This window comes from Trichosurus vulpecula, chromosome 1 (assembly GCF_011100635.1).
Source record: "Trichosurus vulpecula isolate mTriVul1 chromosome 1, mTriVul1.pri, whole genome shotgun sequence".
In the NCBI taxonomy this organism is placed as follows: Eukaryota; Metazoa; Chordata; class Mammalia; order Diprotodontia; family Phalangeridae; genus Trichosurus; species Trichosurus vulpecula.
In genome coordinates, this window is record NC_050573.1 from 419,892,233 (window position 1) to 419,917,227 (window position 24,995).

Below are 24,995 nucleotides of genomic sequence, written 5' to 3' on the forward strand. Positions count from 1 at the left end.
CTGAATCCATTGGGGAAGGGGGTGTCTGGGAAGAACAGCACTTCGGTTCTCACACTTGGTCAATTGGCATTTATTAAACACTTACTACATGTCAGGCACTGTGCTCAGTCCTGGAGATACAAATACAAATGAGATAATATTTGCAAAGCACTGACTTATGGTGCCTGGCATACAGTAGGCACTTAATAAATGCTTCTTCCCTTCCCCTCCCCTTCCCCATTGTAATCCTACGCATTTAAAAACATAGTTCTGAGAAGGGGCCCATAGGCTTTACCAGACTGTCAGAGGTGCCAATGACAACAAAAAATGGCTAAGAACTCATTCATGAGACCCACAGCTACCAAACCAATTTAACTATGGGGCATTTGAGGGCTTGTAATATGTAGACAGAGCCTATAAATAATGATCTGGGAATGAAGGAAGCCTGGGGATGTGGGATACTTTCAGGATAAAGGAGAGGGTGGGAGGAATCTGGGATATTCTGGATGAATTGAAGAGTATTAAAAATAGACAAACCCCCTCTATTTTGTATTATGTATGCTTATCTAACAGGCATTTTTTGGATTTGTGCATAAATTCCTGTTTAATATTTTAGAGGGAAGAATGTCATGAGACTTGAAATTTTCTTGTGAATGCAGTGTTCACATTGCCCAGAACACCAGGGGTCTGCAGAATGTTGTTTGAAAAATGCTGCCCTGGACTGACAGCCCATCTAATATTGAACCTCACTGCTGCTGGAGATAGTTCATTTTCTCCAGTGCCATTCCCATGGTCCTTTTCCTCCTTGTTTCCTTCCCTTTCAACAGCCTGGCACACCTGAGTTAAATAGGGTGCCTCATTCTTCTTAGTTTATCCTGTGACCCTTAGCCTGACCTTGCTTTTTCCTCTATTTCTGGAGCATTATCTCAGGCATCTCTTCATGCATGTTATTGCTTTATTTTCCATCTTTTTTTGGCTTTTTTCTCTGGGCCTCCATGATCTCTCTTTTTCCAACTCTCCAATAGTAAGAGATAGATGGCTCCCTCCCTTTTGAATGGTCTTGAGCTGGTTCAGCTTTCTTCTCCCAAGCCTTCTTAACCTCTTCCTTTTGACTCCAGATCTTTGAACTGGGCTACAAGAGTATCCTCCCTAAAAATGGCCAAAGATACTCTTCCTCCTCCTCCCCTTCTTTTTCTCCTCCTCTTCCTCCTCCTTCTTTTCCTCTTCCTCCTTTTTCTCCTCTTCCTCCTCCTTTTTCTCCTCTTCCTCCTCCTTCTTTTCCTCCTCCTCCTTTTTCTCCTCTTCCTCCTCCTCATCTCCTTTTCTCCTCCTCCTCTTCCTCTTTCTTCTCTTCTTCCTCCTCCTTCTCTTCCTCCTCCTCCTCCTCTTCCTCTTCCTCCTCTTCCTTCTCCTCTTCTTCTTCCTCCTCCTCCTGTCAGCACACACTGGGCTCCAAGCCTGCTGCTGGGCCTGTCCATACCTCTTCTCCCATCTCTGTGCTCCTGGAGCAGCCTTGGCTGCTCTGCCCTTTGGATGATGCTTAGGATAGGGCAATGGAGGAGCTGTGGTAGGGTGGAGTGGGGGTGTATGTATGCATGTATATAGGGAAATTTCTACTTACAAGTATTTATGGCACATAGAATCTCAGGGCTTGAAGGGACCTTACAGATTATTTATCTCAAACCCCATCATTTTCCCAGGTGAGGAAACTAAGGCAGACCAAGATGAGGTGACTTGCCCAGGTCACACCAGTCCATGGTTCTTATCTGTTAAGTGGGAATTCAGTTTAATCCAACAGTTATTTATTAAGTAGCTATGTGCCAGGCACCATGCTAGACACTGCTCATATAGAAGCAACAACAACAAAGTAGTCCCTGGCCTCAAGGAGTTTTTTGTTATGTTTTTGGAGATGGGGAGTGGGTTTAGACAACAGACACACATATAATTAAACACAAAATATAAATAAACACAGGATAAATGCACTTAACAGGTGGAGGTGATGAGGAAGTACATTTATCTTATAGGAGGGGAGAGTTCACCAGTTTAAAGGCATGGAGATAATGGATGGAGTAATAACAGGCAATAGGCAACAAGCATTTATTAAGCACTTACTATTTGCTAAGTACTGGGATAGAAATACAAGCAAAAAAGAAAGCTCTTGCCCTCAGGGAGCTGACATTCTAATAAGTGATGATAACACATATAAAGGGAGTTGTACGTGAGGGAGGGGTAGAGAGGAAGAAGAGGCATGTGTGAGGGCATGGTGGAGAAATCTGGAGAGTCAGAAGCACATCTTCCAGGGGAATGACAGATGACTGGCCTGGGTCCTTTGCCAAAATGGAGGCTGCAGAAAGAATTCACTGATGGGAGAAGGAGGCTGGTGTGGTAGAGGGCAGTTTCAGGGTAAGAAAACCTGGAATAATACTTCATCCTCCTATTCTATGGAGTCGATTTGAGGGAATTGCTTGGTAAACTTTAAGATGTGCAAGGTCATTTGTTACCTACCTCACGGGGCTCAGGCAAGGAAAACATGTAGATCATAAAGTACTACAGGAACATTCATTAATCCTATTACACAGTTGGGCAGTGGCAGGGACCCACACCACCCAACTTCCAGTCTACAGCTTGCCCCATTGCACCATGCTTCTCCCACAATCATGTAAGAAGAATGTAAGAATGTACACAGAAGAACGTAAGCTTCCTGTGGGCAGGGAATATTTGGTTTTTGTCTTTGAATCAGGGCAATGCACATAATAGATGATGAATCAATGGTTGCTACTTTGGCTTGAATACTTTAAGAGTGTTTTAAGAGTTCAGAGGTAGCTACATTCTGGGAGAGAACAGAGGAGTCATTCAACATTTCAACAAGAAGATGCTGCTCTGGAGTGGGTCTCTTTGCCCTCTGGCTCCACTCAGCATTTTTGTAATTCCCCAGACCCAAACTCTCTTCTCTGGTCACCTTTACTCTGTATGTGTTGTTGACCCCATCAGAAGGTGAACTCCTTGAGGGCAAAGACTGCTTTGCTTTGGTCTTTGAATATCCCTGCTTGGAATAGTACTTTGTACACAATAAGCCTTACTAAGTGGGTTTCATTTATCCATCCATCCATCCATCCATCCATTCATTCATTCATCAAGCATTTCTACTAAGCTCCAGACCCTATGAAATCCTCCTTAAGCTAGTAAGGAGATTTATGGCTGCTACCGACAAACCCTGCTTTCTTCCACCTCAATTTCACCTAAATCCACAAGAGAAATGAAAGCATCAAGTTGGAATTTAATCTTTAAAATGACTTGGAAAAGGCAGAAATAAATGTGTGAAAATTCACATTGAAAAGCCCAGGTAGTCTGGTTTGAAGTGAGAGATTAGGCACCAATGTGTGTAAGTATGTATATGTAAGTATGTATGTATGTGTGTGTATGTACGTATAAATCAAGGAATATTCCCTACCCCTCCCCCCTCAAAAAAAGAATCTGTCAAAGGGAATTGATCCAGAACATTAGGGCAGGATTAGAAAGTGGCTCAGGAAATGATGTTAATGAGTTGAGAGTTCATGGGTTAGAGAGATTCTTCTCTCCATTGATAGGCAAATCCCATGAGTTCTGACCTTATGACCAAAGCCACCATCTGGATCCTATCAAAGCCAATGTCTGTGAGTTTACAACAGCTTGAGGAGCAGCAGCGAGGTGGGGGTGGGAATGGAGGAGCTGGAAAGGAATGCAAGAAGGCAGGAAGGTACATGCAACAGAAATGCGTCCATTTTCCTCTCCAAAGACACCAGTACCTGAAGTCAGAAAGGCCTGGGTTTAAATTCTGCCTCTGCCCCTTGCTGGCTATGTGACCCTGGGCAAATCACTTAACTTGTCTGCCTCGGTTTCCTCATCTGTAAAATAAGGATAATAATAGCATCTTCTTCGCAGAGTTGTTGAATCAAACAAGATATATTTGTGGGGTTTTGTTGTTTTTGGGGGGCTAAGTGACTCGCTCAGGATCATACAGTTAGTAAGTGCTAAATTTGAACTCAGATCCTTCTGACTCCAGGGCTAGTGCTCTGTACCACCTAGCTGTCCCAACAAGATAGTTTGAAAGTCTTAAAGCACTATATAAATACTAGATATTTATTATTGTTATTATTATTATTATTAATTATCACTAGTAAAGCATGAAGTTTTACCTCATAGGATTGCAGATTTAGGACTAGGAAGAACTTAGAGGCCATCAGGTTCCTTTCCCTCATTTTATAGGTGGGGAAACTGAGAGAGAGTGAGAGAGAGAGAGAGAGAGAGAGAGAGAGAGAGAGAGAGAGAGAGAAGAAGAGACAGACAGAGAGATAGAGACAGAGACAGACACAGACAGAGAGACAGACAGAGAGAGACAGAGAGATACAGAGACAGAGAGACACACACACACACAGAGGTGGGGAATAGAGAGGGGGAGAGAGAGAGAGAGAGAGAGAGAGAGGGAGAGAGAAAGACGACTATGGAACTCTGATGGCTGCCACTGCAAAAAACCTTCAGACTCTTATTTTCTAAGCGTAAGGAAAGATTTTTGTATAAGGCTTGCCATTGAATGTTTCCCTACCAGGATTGTGAGTGGAGACATTTTTTGCCTCTTCTGATCTTCCCCCACAAGAATTCTACTATACTGTGAATTCCATGAAGTACTGAGTCTCACCTAAACAGGATAAATTCCACAGCATCTAATTCAGAGCTTTATGCCTTGTGGGTAGCCCGAGTATGGATTCTGCCTAATGGAAAGAGTCCTGATTGGAGGTCGGGAGAGGACCCATATTCTGGTTGTGATTCTGCTTCATCCTTTTGAACAAATCCATCAGTCTTTTTGGGCATCGTTGTGCCGCCATGTAAAATGAAAGGCTTGGACTAGAGAGATGAGTTCAATTCTCTATCCTGAGCACTTGATTCAGTTCATATGTAAGTCAAGGGAAGTATGTCAAGAAAGCTGTGCAGCATCCTGTTTTGAGATGGGAAGTCCTTTATGTCACCTCCACTTAGTTGGTTCTTAGTTATGCATACCACTGGGGGGACTAGAAGAGCAAAGACAGATGAAATATACTGAGCCTCAAGCCTCATTTTAGCTCAGAACTTCAACCATTTTCCTCCCCACCCCTTCTTCCCCAACAATTTTCTCACTGAAACCACTGAGTCTTAGCTAATTTGGCTAAGAGTTTCACTTCCTTAGCCCTTACCCACTTTCTGAATGTAGTGCTAACATCTTTAACATAGAATTCAACAATGAAAAATAAGCAAAAAAGTCTTGTCATAGATTTCTCTCTGGGTTTCTTAACATAATCAAAATAGATTGAAATAGGGTCACCGTATAGGAATTATTGGACAGGTAGGTGGTACAGTAGGTAGAATGCATGGCTTAGAGTGAAGAGGACCTGAGTTCAAATCCGACCTCCCACACTTACTAGCTGTGGGACCTTGGGCAAGTCACTTAACCCTGTTTGCCTCAGTTTCCTCATCTGTCAAATGAGCTGGAGAAGGAAATGGCAAAATATTCTAGCATCTTTGCCAGGAAAACCCCAAATGGGGTCATGGAGAGTTGGACACGACTGAAGACAACTGAAGAACAGCAAAAAGAATTATTAGAGGAGAACTGGAAGATATTCCTGGGGGAGCCCCAGTATAAAGGAAGAGCAAAGGAAAGAGCACTCATTCTCCAGTCAGAGATCCTGGGTTCAAAACTAGCCTCTGATGCTTACTACCTGCATGACCTTGGACAAAGTCACTTATCTTTGGTTTCCTCATCTTTAAAATGAGAGATTTGGATTTGATGGCTTCTGGGGTCCCTTCTATATCTATGATCCCATGACCTTAAATTTTACCTCTATAGCTTACTCATAACATGTGTGACCCTGGACAAATTCCTGGGCCTCAGTTTCTTCATTTATATAATGAAGATATTGACCTCGATGGTCTTTGGCATCTCTTCCTGCTCCAGATATGTGATCCTAAAAATCTCAAAATATGATTTCTGTTTCTATTAACATCATAAGATCTCCAGGTTTGGGAGAAAGAAAAAAATTCTGATTTTCTGACATAGTTCCCCCACCCTCAACCCCATTACTTATTATGTTAACTTTATTAAACTCAACAGGAAACAATCTCAGCCCCTTAGCTAATTTGTTTTGGCTGGTCCCAGGAGTATTATTAGGAGAAACTGCCATCTGCTTTCTATAAAACTGTGCCCCATTTGGAGGGGCATCTGTTACTGGAATGTCTTTTCCAACATGACAATGGAGACTGAATGTCTGCAGAGCTTATAATAAAATCTTGAACTTGCAGCCAAAACATGTGAGTTATGGGAGGCTCTGGGGCCGATTTTGTTGAGTGTCCATCCATAGGAAAAAATCATCTCTACATGAATCTGCTAGGTCAATGGAACTCCAAGGAATGGGATGTCATTAAGGAAGGGGCAATGACCAGCGTCAGCTGTACATGATTCCAGCGTCAGCAGGCTAAGTTCCATTGCTTGGGGAGCCAGGATCAAATTTCCATCCAAACAGCAAGTCAGGTAAATTCCCATGTTGGGAGGGCTTCCAGGGGCAGGCAGGAAGAGGAGACCAATTTTTGTCCATCCCCACATGGGAAACTAGTGATAATTCTAGTTACTTTATAGGTATAATTCATCTCTCTAAAAACCGTGCTTATTTCCTTGTCTGATTTCTCATCATAGCTTGGGGGTGATCCCTAATTTCTAGAAGGCTATTTCAGAGGAGCGCAAGCTTTGGAAAATCTCACCAAGCCTTCTACAACAGGCCTGGTCAATGGATTCTGCCTTTGCTAACTGAAGACCAGCCTAGCTAATTTCAGAGAGGTTCATCTCCAGAAGATTGGTCGCTCATCCTAGGTGATGAGCTCTTTTGACTATGAGAATTTATGATCTAGTCTACTAAGGCATGGAGGGATTTCAAGGGACCTCCACGAAGGGAGTATCAGTGAAATAACAGAACCTTTGGGTTCTTGAAATCCTTCATTATGGTAGGAGCTGAGGGTTATTCTGACATATGACCCAAAGGGTAGAGCCAGAGACCTTAAACACTTAGCCAATTTTAAAGCTGGAAGTGAGTCATTAGTGAGATGCATAAGGGCAAGCGTTGTGTCTGTTGATGAACTCTGCTGTCATAATTATATATGAAGCCTGCCTCCTGTATTTGCTGACCAATAAATCAATACAGATAGTCCCAATCTCCTAGTCAGATGAAAGACTCCAAGTGGCTACTCTTCTTCCCTACTTTTGAACTCCCAGTCTTCACTTTTCCATCAGTTGTCCTGCTTGGCTTTGACTCAGTGGAACAGCATACTCCCTCCCTCCCTCCCCCCCTTCCCCCTACTTTTTAGCTTTCTTTTGTACGTTATCTTTTCCTATTAGAATGTAAGCTCCTTGAGGACAGGGAGTGCTTCTTTTTCTTGTTTGTATCCCCAGTGTTTAGAACGGTACCTGGTACACAGTAGGTGCTAAATAAATGTTTATTGAATTGAATTGAATTGCTAAGAGAAAGAGTCTAAAATGGAAGGTAAGGCACTGCTCCCCTGACTTATGGATCAAACTCTTACCTACTGAGCACTATTTGGAAAGACTCCTAAAATCTTAGCATTGCTTAGGGAATTCAGAAATCTGGTCCAAACCACCTGACTAAGAAATGCTCTACAGCATGCCTAATAAGTGGTGATCCAGTTTGCACTTGAGGACCTGGAATGATGGGGAGCTCACTACCTCCCAAGGCAGCCACTTTCAGACAGTTCTAATTGTCGGGAATTGTCAGTTTTTCCTTAGAGTGAGATGAGATTGGCCTTCGCAACTTCCATCCATTTTTCCTAATTCTGTCCTCTGTGGCCAGGCAGAATAATTTAATCTTTCTTCCAAATGACAGCCCTTTGAGTACCCAATGATAGTTGTCATCATTCCCTTAAGTCTTCTCTTCATAATAAAACTCCTTAAAACTTTCGCTGATCCCTGTGGCCTTGAGGTGCTCTGTCATCAGTTTCCCTTCTCTCATTAATGTCATCCCTAACATGTTGGGCCCAGAACTGGACTCCATTTATGATTTCATTAGGGCAGAGTACAGCGCATGTAATGACTCTTGTTCTGGCTGCCGTGTCTCTCCTAAGAGTTACCCGAAGATCAGGGTATGTCAGCTAGGCTGGAATCAGGAAGACTGATTTTTCTGAGTTCAAATCTGGCCTCAGACACGTACTGGCTATGTGACTCTGAGCAAGTCACTTACCCCTGTTTGCCTCAGTTTCCTCATTTGTAAAATGAACTGGAGAAGGAAATGGCAAATCAGTATCTCTACCAAGGAAACTCCAAATGGAGTCATGAAGAGTCAGATTTGACTGAAATGACTGAACAATAACAGTAAGATGAGTGTCTTTTTTAGCTTCCAAATCACATTATCATCATCATATTGAACTTACAGTTCTTAAAAACGTTCAGATCTAGCCCTAAACAGCACTAGGTTCTTTAGGGAATGCCAAGAGATATTTGTCATGTTTCTTACCTTCAAAGAGCAGTCTAACCATAAGGCCAATGAATACAGAGCCCTGACTAGAAAGTTTGGTATTCTGGGGTAAGTTTCACAAAATGTGTCTGGGCCAAACAATACCAACTTTTCCCCCAAATCAACTTATGATGAGACCACTTTTGAGAGACAAAGACTGGGGTAGAAAAGAGAGAGAGCCTGGGACTTTGGTTGGCTGTTCCTGGAGAGGCTACTCCTGGCTCAGGGGAGCACGGCAGAGCCAAGCCAAGGGACAGCTTGCTGGGTGAAGGAAAAGGACACCATTTGGCAGGGTTGCATTTTGACTAATCATCCTTTCTAACTATAAAAAATAATCCTACTGAGTAGGTGCCAAACTCAGTTGTCTGTACCTGTAGAGGAATGTTAGCACCATCAGTGCCTTCTAAATTTTGGTACCCTGGAGCAAAGCCCTGGTTGACTTGCCCTAGTTATGACTCTGAACATACAGACACATGAAAGGAGAGCTGCTGGAAAAAGTTTGAATACGGGAAGCATTGTAGATAGAGTCGAAGGAGGAAGAACTCGTTGGTTGGGGTTGATGGCCAGAGCATACTCTTTGTAATAGGTACGATTTAAGCTGGCCTTGAGATAGGGGTAAGTTTTAGATAAAGCAGTGGCGTATAAAAGGGTAAGCAGGCACGTAACCCTCCCAGGACATTCATTCTGGGTTATGGTTTATAGACTCTATGCTCTTTTACCAAGTTCTTTGATTGCTATAGCAAGGGGCTAAAAAATGCCAGCTAAAGTTTTTGTGTATTGCTAACTTTAGCTTCACGTTCCCTTTGACCCCATTCCCTATGGATTCCCAGTGGAGCCGACTCAATGGGAGAATGTATAAAAAAGCCTTCTGCCTTGTAAACTGGCCATAGAGCATAAAGCTGCCAAGTTTCTGTGTGGGATTTGGACGCTGGCCCATCTCTGCCTTAGGACGCTTGCATTGTCTACAGGGATTCCGAAACTCCCACCTTTGTTACATTCTTTTGGTCATAAAAATGCCTTGGCCAAAAGTTTATTTTAAGAGATTAAGACCTTGGCACCTAATGAATGTTAAGAAGAAGGGGAAGAAGATAAACAAAGTCGAAGGAAGGTCTCACATAGAAAGAAGGATTCGTCTCACTCCAGCTTAGTGAAGGATATTACTGGGAAGTTGTTCCAAAAGCTAGTGACTTGGTTAACAGCCCTTAATTTGACACTGTTTATGTTTGAAAGGACCAAAATGGCTTCAAATGTTTCGTTCCCCACATACTTCCTATTTCAGGCAAATTGGTTACCATGGGAACCACAGCTGCCTCTAGTGTAGATGGTGAAAAGAGGAAGTGTGATCGAATGGTTAGAGCACAAGAGGAAGAGCAGATTGTCTTTTTCCAAGTCTCAGCCCCGACCATAGACTCATGGTGTGACCCCAGCCCGGCAACTCACTGAATTTGACTTTTCTGAGCTACCATCTCTTCATTAACCAAAGAGGGACAATAAATCCCACAAATATTTTCATTAAAATTCTATGGGGAGTAATTTCCACAGGCATTGCTTTCTAGGTCCTGGGGGATGGAGAGGAATAGTAACGTGTATTTGTGTGTGTGTGTGTGTGTTTGTGTGTGTGTGAAAGGGTGGGGCAGAGACAAAGCCTCCCATAAAGTGCTGACACTCAAAAGGCTGTTAGTTATCTGTTAGCAGATTGTGCTTTGGGAGAGAAAAGTTTCAGTAGAGTAGCCCCTTGGGAGAGCTAAAAGGGGAGCTAAAAGGGGAAATCGTTTATAGCTTTGGGGCATCAGATCCCCAATTTCCCCATGCTAAGGTGACCTATTTTACAAGATGGAGGAAGAGGTTATGTTGCCATTTCAGAGGGACCCTTTCTTTGGTTTGGCAGGAGGTAATAATTAATAATGGTGATGATGATGATGATAACTAACATCTATATAATGTTTACTGTGTGCCAGTCACTGTGCTAAGCACTTCACAATGATTATCTCATTTGATCCTCACAACAACCCTGGGAAATAGATACTATTATGATCCTCATTTTACAGAAGAGAGAACTGAGGCAAATGTTGGTTAAGTGGCTTGCCCATGGTCACACAGCTAGTAAGTGTCTAAGGTGTGATTTGAATTCAGGCATCCTGACTCAAGACTCAGTGGCATTGAACAGAAGGTCCACAGGCAAGATAATGAGCAATAGTTTGACTACTCATTCAAACTCTGGGGCTCTCCATAGGAAGGGTTCAGTATATAAAACTATATCAATGATTGATTAGTTATCCTTCATGGAACAGGATTTTTCCTGTAGCATACTTTTGGCATGAGGCGAGGGGGCCTGAGGCTGTAGACAGGACAGGTTCCCACAGTGTCTTGGGTAGGGAGAACTATTGAGGGATAATGCTCTGCTTGAGTTTCTGTTACAGGCAGCTAACAAGAATTCACACTAGTGTACATTAGTCTTCCTGATACAAGAGAAGGTAAAAGGGTCTGGAAGAAGCCTCTCTATTTTCTAGCTTTCTTACCGAAATACAAGGTGTGCCTTCGAAGGATGGACAACCAAGCCTAAATAGTCGATAAGACAACTAAGGAGACAGAAAGAAAATACAAACCATGTGCATTGGGGTCAAGGGGTCAGATAATTAACTGAGGAATGTGACCCTGAGGGGGGAGGGTGGAAGGATCTTTGAACAGCTGCTGCTCTATAAAAGGTAGAAGATTCTTTCCAAAGAAGATAGGTCTGAACCTTTTGGGGAGAAGGCAACTTTTCACACCCTGTGTAAGGAGGTTATCCATTAATGACTCTAGGAAGAAGAGATAGGTGGTTGGGGGTTAACTAACTCCTTACTGAAGTATGGAGGAAAATATTATGTCACCACAGTACCTGGCACATAGTAGGCTGACTGAAATGAACAAATGAGAGGGGATGTTCTTTTTTGGCAGTGAATTCTGAGATCAAGAAGAACATGTATATGTATATGTATATGTATATGTATATGTATATGTATATGTATATGTATATGTATATGTATATGTATATGTATATGTATACACACGTACACATACATGCATGCACACATATACACACATATATACATATAAAATATATACACGCAAGCATATACAGATATACATGCACATTACACATATATGTATATATAAGCTTATACAGAATATATACAGACAAAATATAAGGTAATTCGTGGAGGAGGCATTAGCAGCTGTGGGGATCAAGAAAGGCTTAGGCAACTTGGCTAAATGTTAAATAAAGGGATTCCATGAAGCAAAGGCAGGAGTGTGCTGTTAAAAGCTTAACAACCAGCTCTTGCCAAACTCACAACACACTTTTAAGGATAATTTGCATTGTTAACATTTTTCCAACATTTTCTTTTTTGTTTTAATTTTTGTTTATTTCATTTTTAATTTATGAAATAAAACAAGCATTTCTATAACAGTATAATAAAAAAGGTGATTGCATATGAAACTGCATATCTACTTAATTTTTTATAATTGACAAGATAATAAATGAAGCCCTGATTTGTAGAGTTTGTCCACTTCCAAGGTATAAATTCTCACACTGAAAACTGCACCATTGGGCTCTTGGGAGTCAGTATGAGCTGGCTCCAGCACACACCTGGACAGAGGAGGGGAGGGAGTATGTGACACAGATGTGGGGCTGACAGCATAAAAGCACAGAGATTGGAGAAAGGGTATCATGTATGAGGAACAGTGTGAAGGCCAGTTTGGCTGGGCCATAGAGTACGTGAACGGGAGTGACGTGTACTCAGGCTGGAAAGGTATGTTAGAGCCAGATTGTAAAAGGTTGTGAAAAGACGAACTGACAAGTTTCTATTTGGTTCTAGAGATAATAGGGAGTCACTGCAGTTTATTGAGCAAGAGAATGACGTAGAGTTAGTTACTTTAGGAAAATCATTTGGTATCTATGTGGAGGGCGGATTGGAATAGGGAAAGACTTGAAGACTGGAATTAGGAGGCTTTTGTAATAGTCCAGGTGAGATATGAACCACCAAATCAGGGTAATGGTAGGAGTGTAGTAAAGGGAACAGATGTGAGTGGCATTTTTCTAGGGAGAAATGACAAGGCTAACTATGCCTGGTGATTATTGTGCAAATCAGTTACACTACCATCAGGAACCTGGAAAGGATTCTTAGGGATTAGGCAGAAATGGGACAGAAATGGAAGGATTTAGTGGCATAGGTGACATTTTAATTGCTGCTACTGATTGAAGTGAAAGTAGGATATGGAAAGTGATGTCAAAGAATGGATTAAGCCTTCCGGAGCAAGGCACATGATTCAGGGATGATTGATCCTTGGCCAGGGACAGAGCATATCTAACAAAGGCTCGGAAGAAATGTATTTGACAGAGACTGATTGATGGAGAGGAGGGTGGAACTCAGACAAAACTGCTCATCCAGATACCTTGGAGAAGAGCAGGCATGACAGACCAAGGATTTGCCTGGGCAGTAAACTTTGGGGGTCATTAGAGGGAGAAAAAGGAACAAAAAGAGTACTGTGGTCTCAATTTCAACAAGTGCAGAAGCAGAAAGAGTTGTTCTAGTGACCTGCGGAGGTTGTGTTTTTGTCCCAGCTTCTTAACAAGTGATCAAGTATACATTGCTCTCCAAGCTGGAGGTTCAGGTAAAAGGGTTGGAAGAAGCTTCTCTTCCCTTGACTTTACCAGAATATGAAGTGTACTCACAGGAGACAGGAGGGAAGTTGGGCAGAAATGACTTTTCGAGGTCTATTAACCAAAGCCTTCCAGCTCTGAGTAAGAAAGTTGAACTAGAGACCTCAACTTAAGTTTCTTTGGGATTCAGTGGGACATGGCTGGGAAATGGGCGAGAGAGTACAATATTTGGAAGGAATCGATTAAATGGAAGGGTGGTGAGGTAGGGTATACCAGGAAGGGAGGTAGTGTGGTGTGTTGGATAGGATACTGGGTCCAGGGTCAAGAAGACCTAAGTAGAGATCCCATCTTAGACACTGGTTCTGTGACCATGTACAAGTCACTTAACCTTCTATGCCTCTTTTTCTTCATCTTAAGCCATGCCTTTTCTAAATCTAGTTCACCCCATGACTCCCTGGTCTTCTTCTGGACCTCTGCCACAGTAGCCATCTTCATATTGACAGTATTTCTACCTCTATCATCCTTTCCAAAGATTGGTAAGTTCATCCTAAACCTCCACTGGAGGAAGTATTCATGCCAACTGTGATTATTCTAATCCTGATTTAGTTCATGATTCCCTAGAGGTTGAACTGGACCTTCCCCTGCTATCTCCCCATACCCTTTTCAGCTCTCTTTTATTTGTCATTAGAATATAAGCTTCTTGAGGGTAGGGACTGTCTTTCTTTTTGCTTGTATTTCTATCCCCAGCACTTTATACACAGCTTGACACATAGTAAATGATTCACTAATGCTCTTCCTTCCTTCCTTCCTTTCTTCCTTCCTTCCTTCCTTCCTTCCTTCCTTCCTTCCTTCCTTCCTTCCTTCCTTCCTTCCTTCCTTCCTCCTCTCTCCCTTCTTCCCTCCCTCCCTCCCTTTCTATGTCTCTTCCTGCCTCTGTCTATAGCTCTGTCTCCCTTTCTCTCATTGGACTTGATGACCCCTAAAGTCCCTTCTAACTCTAGATCTTTTTTTTAATCCTTTTTTTTGAAGTGGGGAAGGCAGGGCAATTGGGGTTAGGTGATTTGCCCAAGGTCACACAGCTAGCAAGTGTGTCAAGTGTCTGAGGCTGGATTTGAACTCAGGCCCTTCTGACTCCAGAGCTGGTGCTCGACTCACTTCACCACCTAGCTGCCCCTAACTCTAGATCTTTGACCCCCCAAAGTCTTTGCCTGTGTGGAAATTAACAAACTTGGGAGTGGTGGTGGTGGGATAGCATGGTGGAGAGCATTTGGGTGAGGCAAAGAAGGGGAAAGAGAGGTTCCGTAGTTGAAGAAAGAGGTAGACCATCTAGAAGAACTGGAATTTGAATCCCTAAAGCAAATCAAAAGGATGATGTAGAAGCAAGATATAGTTTGTGTGTGTGTGTGTGTGTATGTGTGTGTGTGTGTGTGTGTGTGTATGGGGGTGTGGTAAAAAACAGAGCAGCTGACAAATTCCTGCCTTGTCTTACTAATAATTTCATCTTGTCGATGATGGAGGAAGCAATGAGGGGGAACTACTATTTGGGGCTTGATTCTGACCAATAAGGAGGAACTGTTCAGTGAAGAGGAAATGGGGACGTTTAGTGGAAATGACTGTGCCATCTTAGAGTCTGTGGTTGGGAAGGCACAGTCTGACATCTCTCCTAGACTTCAGAGGAGAAGGCTGAAAGGAGTTCATAGACAGGACAGGCAGCATCTGCTGGCTCACAGCTCCAAAACGGAAGCTGGCTCAAGAGAGAGGGGGAAGCTCTCTAGAATGAGATTCTACTAATGAAGTGGCCATTGATTCCGGTGGTGAAGAAAAGAGGGAAGTGTCTAAAGAGACCAATGTGTCCTCAACAGAGCTCATCAGGGAACTTAAAGATTTGAGAAGGGCTTGTTTAAAGGATAAGAATCAGGGTGGACAACTGAGGATGAATACAAATGAGTGGTGCTTTAAGAAAGCTAAGAAGGGTTAAAGAAAACACAAGAGTGACTTTTCACAGCTCCGCAGGGGCAAGATAAAGATTTGAGATCAGGGGATTGCCATGAACATAGCATAACTGGATTTTAGCAGGGCACTTGATGGAGTCTTTTGTGATATACTTGTAGACAAGATGGAAAGATGTCAATTAGATGACAGTATAGTAAGTCATATTGGTGTCTGTCGCTGGAATTGACTTAGATGGGTGCCACTCATTGCTGAAGGCGATAGGCTCTTTTATTTGGTAGACTCAAGGGAATGGCATGTGGTTTGATAAGAAATATCTAAGGAAGCATAGAGAGTGGTAAAAGCTCACATTCACAATCAGATTGGAAAAGCACATCACTCAATAATTCTGCCACTCTGAGGCAAGATCATTTATTGAGATTGTTGTTGATGCTCTGGGTGGATGATTTCATCAGCAGAGGATCCTTGGGCACAAAACTCACCTCCAGCTTGTAGTTCTAGAGAGTTGCATAGGGATCCCAGAGTTAAGTCACTTACCCAGGACCACACAGATGTTACATGAAGGTGGCTGCATTTGAATCCCCATCTTCTTGACTGCAAGGCTAGTCCTCTATGCACTGGGCCACAAGATTAATAGTACTGGCATTATTTAGGTCGATTAGATGGAAACTCTGAGAGGCTAAGTGATTCTTCGATGTTCACGATCATAGAGTTAGTGTCAGGGTCAGGATTTCACCCTTGGTGTCCTAAGTCCAAATCTTCCATTTTAATTCAACCTCATTGTCTCTCTAAAAAGAGCACAATCTTTTACAGGCATCTCATTCCTTCTTTTCCCACTCCCGCTATCTTCATACAGGTTCTAATTATCCTCTCTTAGGGCCCTTGACTTGGGGTAGACAGGAAAATATTTGATGATGGTGAAAAGGTGGTACTATTTAATTTCTATTTCACTCATAAAGTTTTTTTTTCCTACCAAGGAGAATGCTCTCCAGGTTAGGAAAGATTGAGCAGAAGTAAGCGTGTAATTGTGATAGATGAGAACCAGGATAGATAAGGCAAGAGGACCAAGCTATTTGTAGATGCTGGCCTAGAAAATCGACTTAGCATCTCATAGATGTGAAGAGAGAAGCATTTATTGATCACTGATGTACTTGGAGATGGGTACACTTTCCTAGTATTTTTTGTTCTAGCTTTTCAAAAAGGGGAAGAAAGCTATTTAGATCGATGAACCTTATGTGAATTCCTGAAAGAATTCTAGAGCAAATTATTAAAGGGACAATTTATGAGTTTGTAGAAAGGGAAGAGCTATTTACTATAAACCGACATGTGTTCAGGAAGAATAAGTCACACTAGACTAATCTCATTTCCCTTTTGGACAGGGTTTTAAGACTAGATTAGGGGATTGCCATGAACCTAGTATGATTGATTTCAGCAAGACATTGAGAAAGTCTTTCATGATGTTCTTTTGGACAAGATGGAAAGATGTCAATTAGATGTTAGTGTAGTTAGATAATGTTGGAATCTGTCCCTAGAGTTGACTTAAACAGGCTTTATGGGAGAATTAGATGAGCCAATCAATGCTAAAAGCAATAGGCCTTTTTATTTGTTTGATTTAAGGGAAAGGCATGTGGCTTTATTAGAAATACCCAAGGGAACATGGAGAGGGAGACAGATGCAATAAGGGAAGGGTACAAGGACAGCACCCATGTCCACAATGGAGTGGCAATTGATGCCTCCAAGCTGGAGTAGCTTGCTGACCTCTCATCCTTGATCCAGGACTGCCACCTACAAACTAGACAGAGAAAGGAAGAGAGAGGAGAGGAAAAAAGGGAGGAGAGGGGGGAGGAGAGGAGAAAGGAGGAGAGAAGAGAAGATAAATTGCACAATTAGAGATATTGCCAGGGAGCTTTGATTATAATGGTCTCCAGACCATGATAAGAGAAAGAGGGAGACCACCATTGTCTTGTCAGAGGCAACTCCCAGTGTTTGGTGCTTGGAGATACCAACCAATAATTTTGACTCCTGGCATGTTGCTTTGGGATACTGGGGTGATCTCTAGAGGTTAAGGTAGGTCCTGGATCTAAAATACCTAGAGGTGTTTTATAAGGAAGAGCTGTGGTAAAGGCAGAAATGGGCCAAGGAACTATGAAACTAGACTTTTTTTAGCCTAGAAGAAGTTATTTCTTCTATGGGAATTTCCAGAGAAGGATCTGCACTAAAAGTAGGCATAATTAGCAAAAGTTACGTCTGGAACACAGACAGCTTGTGGAACAGGATCATTAGGTCCAAACAAGAGATGTTTTGTTTTTTCCATCCTGTACCATGGGGCCTCAGATCTGGTTGATTAATGGAATCTGAAGTAGGGTAGGGGGAGTAACCTTTCAGCAGAAAGAGATCTGCTGAACTTGGAGTCAAATTCCAGCTTGACCAATGACCAGTGGCCAATATGACTTTGGCCAAGTCTCTTCATCAAACAAACATTTATTAAGTGCCTACTATGTGCTTTGTATTAGCAAACCTTCTCCCACCTGTCCCCCACCCAAACAAGAAAACAAATACTATCCTTATCAGTTTCAATATCATGATCATTCAGTGGAGAAATGAAACATGCTCACATTTTTAGTAGTTATTCACATATTTTAGCTTTATTCTTTGGATAGTACTGTCCACTAGATCCCAGACACCCTGAGGATATTATGGGATGCAAATTTAAATGGGAGGCAGTGTGGTGTGATACAAAGAGAACGAGCTTGGGGGTTCCAGAACCCCGCTCTGATATTTAGTAACTGTGTGACTGTGGGTAAGTCACTTACCTCTTTGGGCTTCATTTTCCCCATCTATAAAATGACAGGAATGGACTGGATGATCTCTAAGTTTCCTTGAAATTGGAGACATAGATGTCAGCTTGGAGGGAGGTATCTGGGGAAATGCCCCAAAGTCCCATCATCAGCCCTGTTGTCTTCAACATTTTTATTGATGACTTAAAGACAAGGATAATATGCTTATCAAATTTGCAAATGCAAAGGTAGGAGTAGGAGAGGGGTTTAGCCAAGAATTTTCAGGTGCTCTTATTTCAACTCCAATGTTCTTTCACGACACTACAGTTATTTTCTCCTCCTAAAACTGCTCCACAGTTTCCCAAAGGGGGTTCGCCTCGATTTGCCCTTTTCTAAAGGGGAGATCTGAGTTCATCCTTTGCTCTCTTACTGTTCGGTATTCATTATTTTATTTCATTGACTAATGATCCACAAGGTGGTCCCTACCTTGTAATATTGAAGATCTGTATGCGAAGTGGTCCTGCATCTCTTTACAATATCTATTCTTTGAGATGCAATGCAATTAAAATTTGCACATTCACTGCTCCTTTACTATATGTCAAACTTTTGGCTCTAAATCAGAACAGATTAAGAGGGGCATAGTGCTGACCTTGGTAGACCGCCAAAGGCATCTTTTAAGGTTTCTCTTTGCTCCTCCTCTCCAGGGGCTTAGCTGGGAGAATAGCATTTGGGTTTTTTTTGGAGCCTACAATCACGCACCTGATCACATGTCTGAGCCAGCAAAGCCAATGTTTAATCATTGACTTAGGAGAGGCTAATGACGCGGATTGCTTTTGTCAGAACTATCCCCGGGATATGGCCAATCGAGCTCATTATGCTGATGCCTGGAGCTTGGGGGCTTCTATAGCGACTTTAGGAAGATGAGTAGCTGGTGGCATGACGTACCCTTCTTTTTCTAATGACCAAATGAGCTTTCTACAGGATGCAAGTTACCATTCTATGCCTGGTCCTCCCTGCAATGTTTGTATTTGCTGTGTTTTTGCAATCTCTGAATGGTTGAGAGGAAAGGGACCATGAGGATCATCTAATCTAGCCACATTTTTTTTAATAGACGAGGAAACTGAGGGCCCAAGAAATACAAAGGCTTGTTCAAATTGACACAACTAGTAAGTGGCTAAGCCAGGATTTACTCCCGTGTCTTCTTGTTGCAAGTCTATTGTTCTTTTCTCTTCATTTATGCTCTTGATTCTTGTTGATAAAGCCCACCCTCGATGTTCATTTCAACCTTAACTCACTTCAGTAAAAATGTTAGGCTCTCTCACAGTGTAATTTGCCTTGTGTCCCCTATCTCTGTAGAAAGCCCTGGTTGTCCTCCCCTTTACCCCAATACCTTTGATTTGAAGAATCTTCCTCAAACAATGTGTTGAGCACTTCAAGATGTCCCCTTGCGCTGTAGAGGAAAGAGCAAAGGATCTTGGGTTAGAGGACCTGGGTTCAAATCCTGGCCCTACTACTAGCAACATATGAGGCTTTGGGGAAGTCACTTAAGTCTCTCTGTGTTCCTATTTCCTTCCCTGAGAAATGAGGGAGGTTGGATTAAATGATCTCTAAATGTCTTTTCAAGTCTAAATCCTGTGATCGTGTTATCCGTGATGGATCTCTACAGTAAGTTGGGGATACAGAATGAATATATCAGTTGTTAACCATCAGCTGATTAAGACTCTTGAGCTTATAGTCATAAAGTATAAAGGAAATGGCGGCTATGAGCTCAGAGGGATTTGCAGAATCACTGAATCTTCTTTTCTCCAAGCAAAGCATGCCCATTTCTTTCTTGCTGTGTGATCCTGGGCAAATCAGCCTCCTAGCTTTAGTTTGTCCATTGTAGAACTGGGATCATTATACTCGCCTCACCAACATCACAGGGTGATGAGACACTATTTTAAAATTGGATTTTTTTTTTAGCTTTTACAAAGGGATATTTACTTTAAAAATAACAGATCAAATGTACAAATATTTTCCCCCAGTATCTCTGGGGAATACTCTCCCTTACACACCTTTAGCCTCTGGGCAAGTAACTCAGAACTTAACTCAGAAGTTCATATATGAAATTGGTATCACCAAGTTCATGTTGTCTGATTCCTCTCTTAAGCATTATTGGGGTGGGGTCATACAGGGTCACTCTTTGCTTCTTGAGGCATTGAGTCTGGGGGTGGGGCTCAAGTCCCCAACTTGGAACCTAGGCATTGGAACACTGGGGTGCCTGAATGCTGAGATACTTTTTGCACCTTTCAAATGCCCAAGGTCAAAAAGGCTCCACCCCCTTCACCTAAAATGCAAATGAAGAAATGGCCTCGGAGAAGGGGAAGTCTTAAGGCCATTCTCCCTTATGGCATAATCTGGATGCTGTCAGTAAAAAACAACAACATGACCCCCCCCCCTCAGAGTTACTGAGGCAAAAGAAGTAGGAAAGTACTTTTTTCCAATCAATGCTATCCAGCAGCTTCTGAGGCTTTGGCAAATTACAGCTAAGAAGGAAGGAGCTGCTTGGAGAGAGTGCTTCGCCTCCATGATCACACACCAAGTGTTTCCCAGGGCAGGAGGTGAGGAGGGAGTAAAGATGAATTCTTTTTCTCCATTGAATTATGAATTGATGGTGGGTTGCCCTCATTTATTTAGACTGGGGTGCCAGGAATAATCACACTATAATGTTTTCTTTACTAATGACTATACCATGACATTTTGACTAAATGATTTCCTATTTGATTTGTGCTTCCTGCCTCACCTGTGAGTAGTGTCTGAATGGAAATGGCAGTCATATATTCCCCCCATTTTGACACTGTTTGAATAATTTGGAAACCCCAAAGTCTAATGTAATTCAGTGAGACTAGACTCTTAACTGTTTCTCCCATAAGACACTACATCTCCCAACTCTGGTCATTTTCACTGGCTGTCCCCTATACCTGGAATTCTTTCCTTCCTCGTCTCCATCTTTTAGTTTCCCTGGTTCAAGTCCCTGACAAAAGCCCACCATCTACAAGAAATCTTTTCCTAACTTCCCTTAATGCTAATGCCTTCTCTCTGCGATTATCTCCAACCCAATATATCTATATATCTCTATGTGTATACATATATAGATATATACATACATAAATATATCTTGTTTGTATATAGTTATTTCTATATTCTCTCTCCCATTAGACTGTTAACTCCTTGAGAACAAAGTTTGTTGTCTTTTGCCTTTCTTTGTAAACATAGCAATTAGCATAATGCCTGGTACATAGAAAGTGCTTAAAAATGCTTGTTGTCTGATTGGCTGACCCATTATATAAGCTCTCATTTTTATTACTGCCGTTATGGACTCATGAAAATAATGCTTTATTATATTCTTGCCCAGCAAGTGGAGAGGGAAAGGGAAGAAAAAATCATTTGTATACATTCCACCCTCCCTCCCTTCCTTCATACTCTAGGCTATCTAAGCAGTTTGTAGGATGAAGAATCTGAATCTGACTTTAAGGAAATCTAGTTTGGATTTTTGACTTCAGATCTGACACTTTGGCTTCAATTAATTTAGTTCAACAATCATTTGTTAAGCATCTACTGTGTGTCAAGAGACTGTGCCATCTCTTATGGCCCACCCCAAAAAAACCCACAAATCCAAATTGGATAGCTTGCAGAGGAAAGAAGTAGAAGGCTGGAAAACCAATTGGGAAGCCATTGTAATAGTGGAAGCAAATGAAGGTGGTGACTGCATATGTGAATATAAGAAGATATTATTATGAGTACAAGAAATATTGCAGAGATAGGATTGATAAAGCTTGGCAAATGACTGGGCATCGGGGTGAGTGATTATGAAGTGGTGATAGTGATTCCTGAGTGACTGAAGGAATAGGTGCGCTTTCAATAGAAATGAGAAAATTAGAAGGAGGACTAGATTTAGAAGGAAGGACTGTGAGTTCTGTTTTTGACATGTTGAGTTGCTGCCTCATCATGATACAGAGGTGACCCCCAGGTCTCAAGGCTATGCCAACAGAATGCAAGCTTTGGCAGGTTCTACCATGATGGAAGGGCTTAGAATATATCATTGGGAACAGAATGAGTCTGTTTTTGAGATGCCTATGGGACATCCAGGTGGAGATGTCTAACAGGGAGTTGGAGATGTGGGACTAGTTTGCTTAAGCAGCAAATACTTGATCTTCTTGCCAAAGGTAGAGACATGGCAGCCAAGGCAAACAGTGAATTAGAATATAAACTCATTTATAAAACATTGCGGAGGAAGATGGTGGAAGGTCATACGCAATATCGCCTCGTAAAACATAGAAGAGTGGTAGAGGGCAAAGCATGTTTACAGAAAGTTTGGCATGCAACCTGTTTAAACCAGATCATCCCAAGAGGACTTAAACACAAAATGGGATGGAGGACCGCAACCTGATGAAACAGAACTTTCATCATTTCTATAACAATGTATTTTCTTCATCACTAACAGTGGAAGCCTCACATGCAGTATCTGATGTGCTATTTGAGAAAGTCTAAATGGAACTAAAGAAGAGAATGCCAAGAGCGGATATAAGTTGTTGTTTGCCCTTCATTTTCAAAGAGGATCAATGACATCATGGGTGATGTCTTGACTCGTACGTGAATTGGATTTAAGTGAGGCAGAGCTTCACAAAGTCATCAGCCTCACTCTCTTCCTGAGTCATCAAAGTTCAGTAGCAGGACAAAAGTCAGGATAACTGGAAATAACCCGAGTTGCATTGGGTGACTTTGGCATCTTTGATATCTGACCAAGCTCTAAGCACTCCACAGTACCTGCTTCAATCACCTTCGTGGCTATTGGAACAAACTGTTAATTTACATAGAAGAATTCTGTACTGAAAGTGATAGGATTTTGAGGTTATCAAGGAATCACTTCTCAAGATAACTGAAAAAGGGACAGGTGCTGAATGATTGGGAAAAGTCACCAAGAAGTGGTTAAGAAGACATCAAAACCTGCTAATCTATCTGTCTGCTTTCTTTTTTCCATAAAATCTTCGTGAGAATGTTCTCTACATGTATTGAAGGTGTCCTTAGTGAAAAAGAGAAAAGGGAGTAGACAAGCTTTCACAACAATATTCCACAAAAATCACATCATTGCTGTCATTTAAGAAAAAAACCCAAAAAGACCAGACTTATGATCCCGTTGTTATAACAATGAAGGACAGGATTTTATCTGCAATGTATAGTCTTGAAGAATGCCTTGGTGACACTGAGAGCTTAAATGATTTCCTCAAAGTTCTTTAACCAGTATGGGTCAGAGGCAGTACTTTAAACCTATGTCTTCCTTAATTCTTAGTCAGCTCTCAATCCATTATACCATGCTGTTTCTCATAGCAACAAAATTATCAGAGAGGTCAAGATCTCACTGTATTTATTGTATGTATAAAAAAGCATTTGATTTGTTAAAACAAATGGCCCCTTAAAAGCTCTTCTTCAAAAAGGTATTCCTAATACATATGCCAAAATCATATTAAATTCCTTGAAAGATAACCACAGCCATAATTTTGTTTTGCAGATCCTCTGATTATTTTAGATTTTGGCATATTTTGTTTTTACATTACTTCTCCCCATATTTTTCCCTTTTCCCCTCTCAGATTATCTTTTAAAAAAGATGAAGAGGAAAAAAACTAATAAAAAACAACCAATATATCGGAAAAAGTTGATGTTTTGTACAATGTTCCCCACTTTTGACCTCCTATCTTTGAAAAGAGGCTCTCTGATTGCTTATAATGAATGAAGAATAAAAGTCAGAGACATATGCCTGCAAAAGGCATTTAGCACCATCATGGAGGACCTTCAGTGAAGAGTTAAAAAGGCAGAGGGATTTGCTTTAGATGACAAGGTCCTCCAGATTCTCATATTTGAAGACAGCTTTGTGCTGACGGCATCAAGCCCTGGAACAAGAACAAGACACGCAACTCAAAAGAGTTTGGTATACCAATACACAGAGGAAAAAAAACACACGTATAAAAATACCCACTGTCCAGTCTATTATCTTCAATTGAATGGGCCATTGACCATTGATCGAGTAGTACGTGTTTTGGATAATGCTGATGAATAATGATCATAGCTTAGAGTTGAATAAGAGGGGAGGAGTAGACTTGATTGCATTTGGGAAATTGTGCAACACTTAGAACCAGTCCAAACTTTCCCCTGGAAAATGAACAAGTACTTTTTTCTTTTTTAAAAAAAATATTTATTTATTTTTAACATTTTTTTTCTTTTGAAATTTTGAGTTCCAAATTCTCTCCTTCCCTCCCACTCCTCCCCCGCCCACTGAGGAGGCAAGCCAAACTATATCAATTATACATGTGAAATCATGCACAACATATTTCTATATTAACCATGTTGCAAAAATGCAAAGACTCATAAAGAAAGTGAGAAAATGAAACTTCAGTTGTACTCAGAGTTTAGTTCTCTCTTTGGACTGCATTTTTCATCATGAGTCTTTTGGAACTTCCTTGGATCTTTGCATTGATCAGAGTAGCCAGTTCTTTCACAGTTGATTATCATTACAACATTGCTACTACTATGTGCAATGATCTCCTGGCTCTTCTCACTTCACTTTGCATCAGTTCATATAGGTCTTGTCATGTTTTTTTCTGAAACCAATCCCCTCATCATTCCCAATAGCACAATTGTGCACCATCACAATCATATACCACAACTTGTTCAGCCATTCTCTAGTTGATTGGCATCCCCTCAATTTCCAATTCTGTGCCACCACAAAAAAAAGCTGCTTAAATATTTTTGATATATAGGTCTTTCTCCTTTCTCTTTTATCTCTTTAGGGTACAGACCTTGCAGCAGTATTGCTGGGTCAAAGAGTATGCACAATTTTATAGAATTTTGGGCATAGTTCCAAACTGTTTTCCGCAGTGGTTGGACCAGTTCACTACTTCATCAACAATTTATTAGTGTTTCTTGTAAACAATGTATTACTGGATTTTGGTTTCTAAATCATTCTGCTATCTGTTTCCACTTTATGGGTGAGCTCATCCCAGTCACATTCACAGTTATGAATACTGTCTATTTCCCTCTATCCTATTTTCTTCTCTTTATCCTTCTTTCTCTCTTTTTATCTTGTAC

General features: G+C 41.5%; 1 pseudogene; it reads left to right on the top strand.

The window, feature by feature from the left end:
- The window catches only part of LOC118839339, a 158,581-nt pseudogene that overhangs the window by 36,717 nt on the left and 96,869 nt on the right, over window positions 1-24,995 (top strand).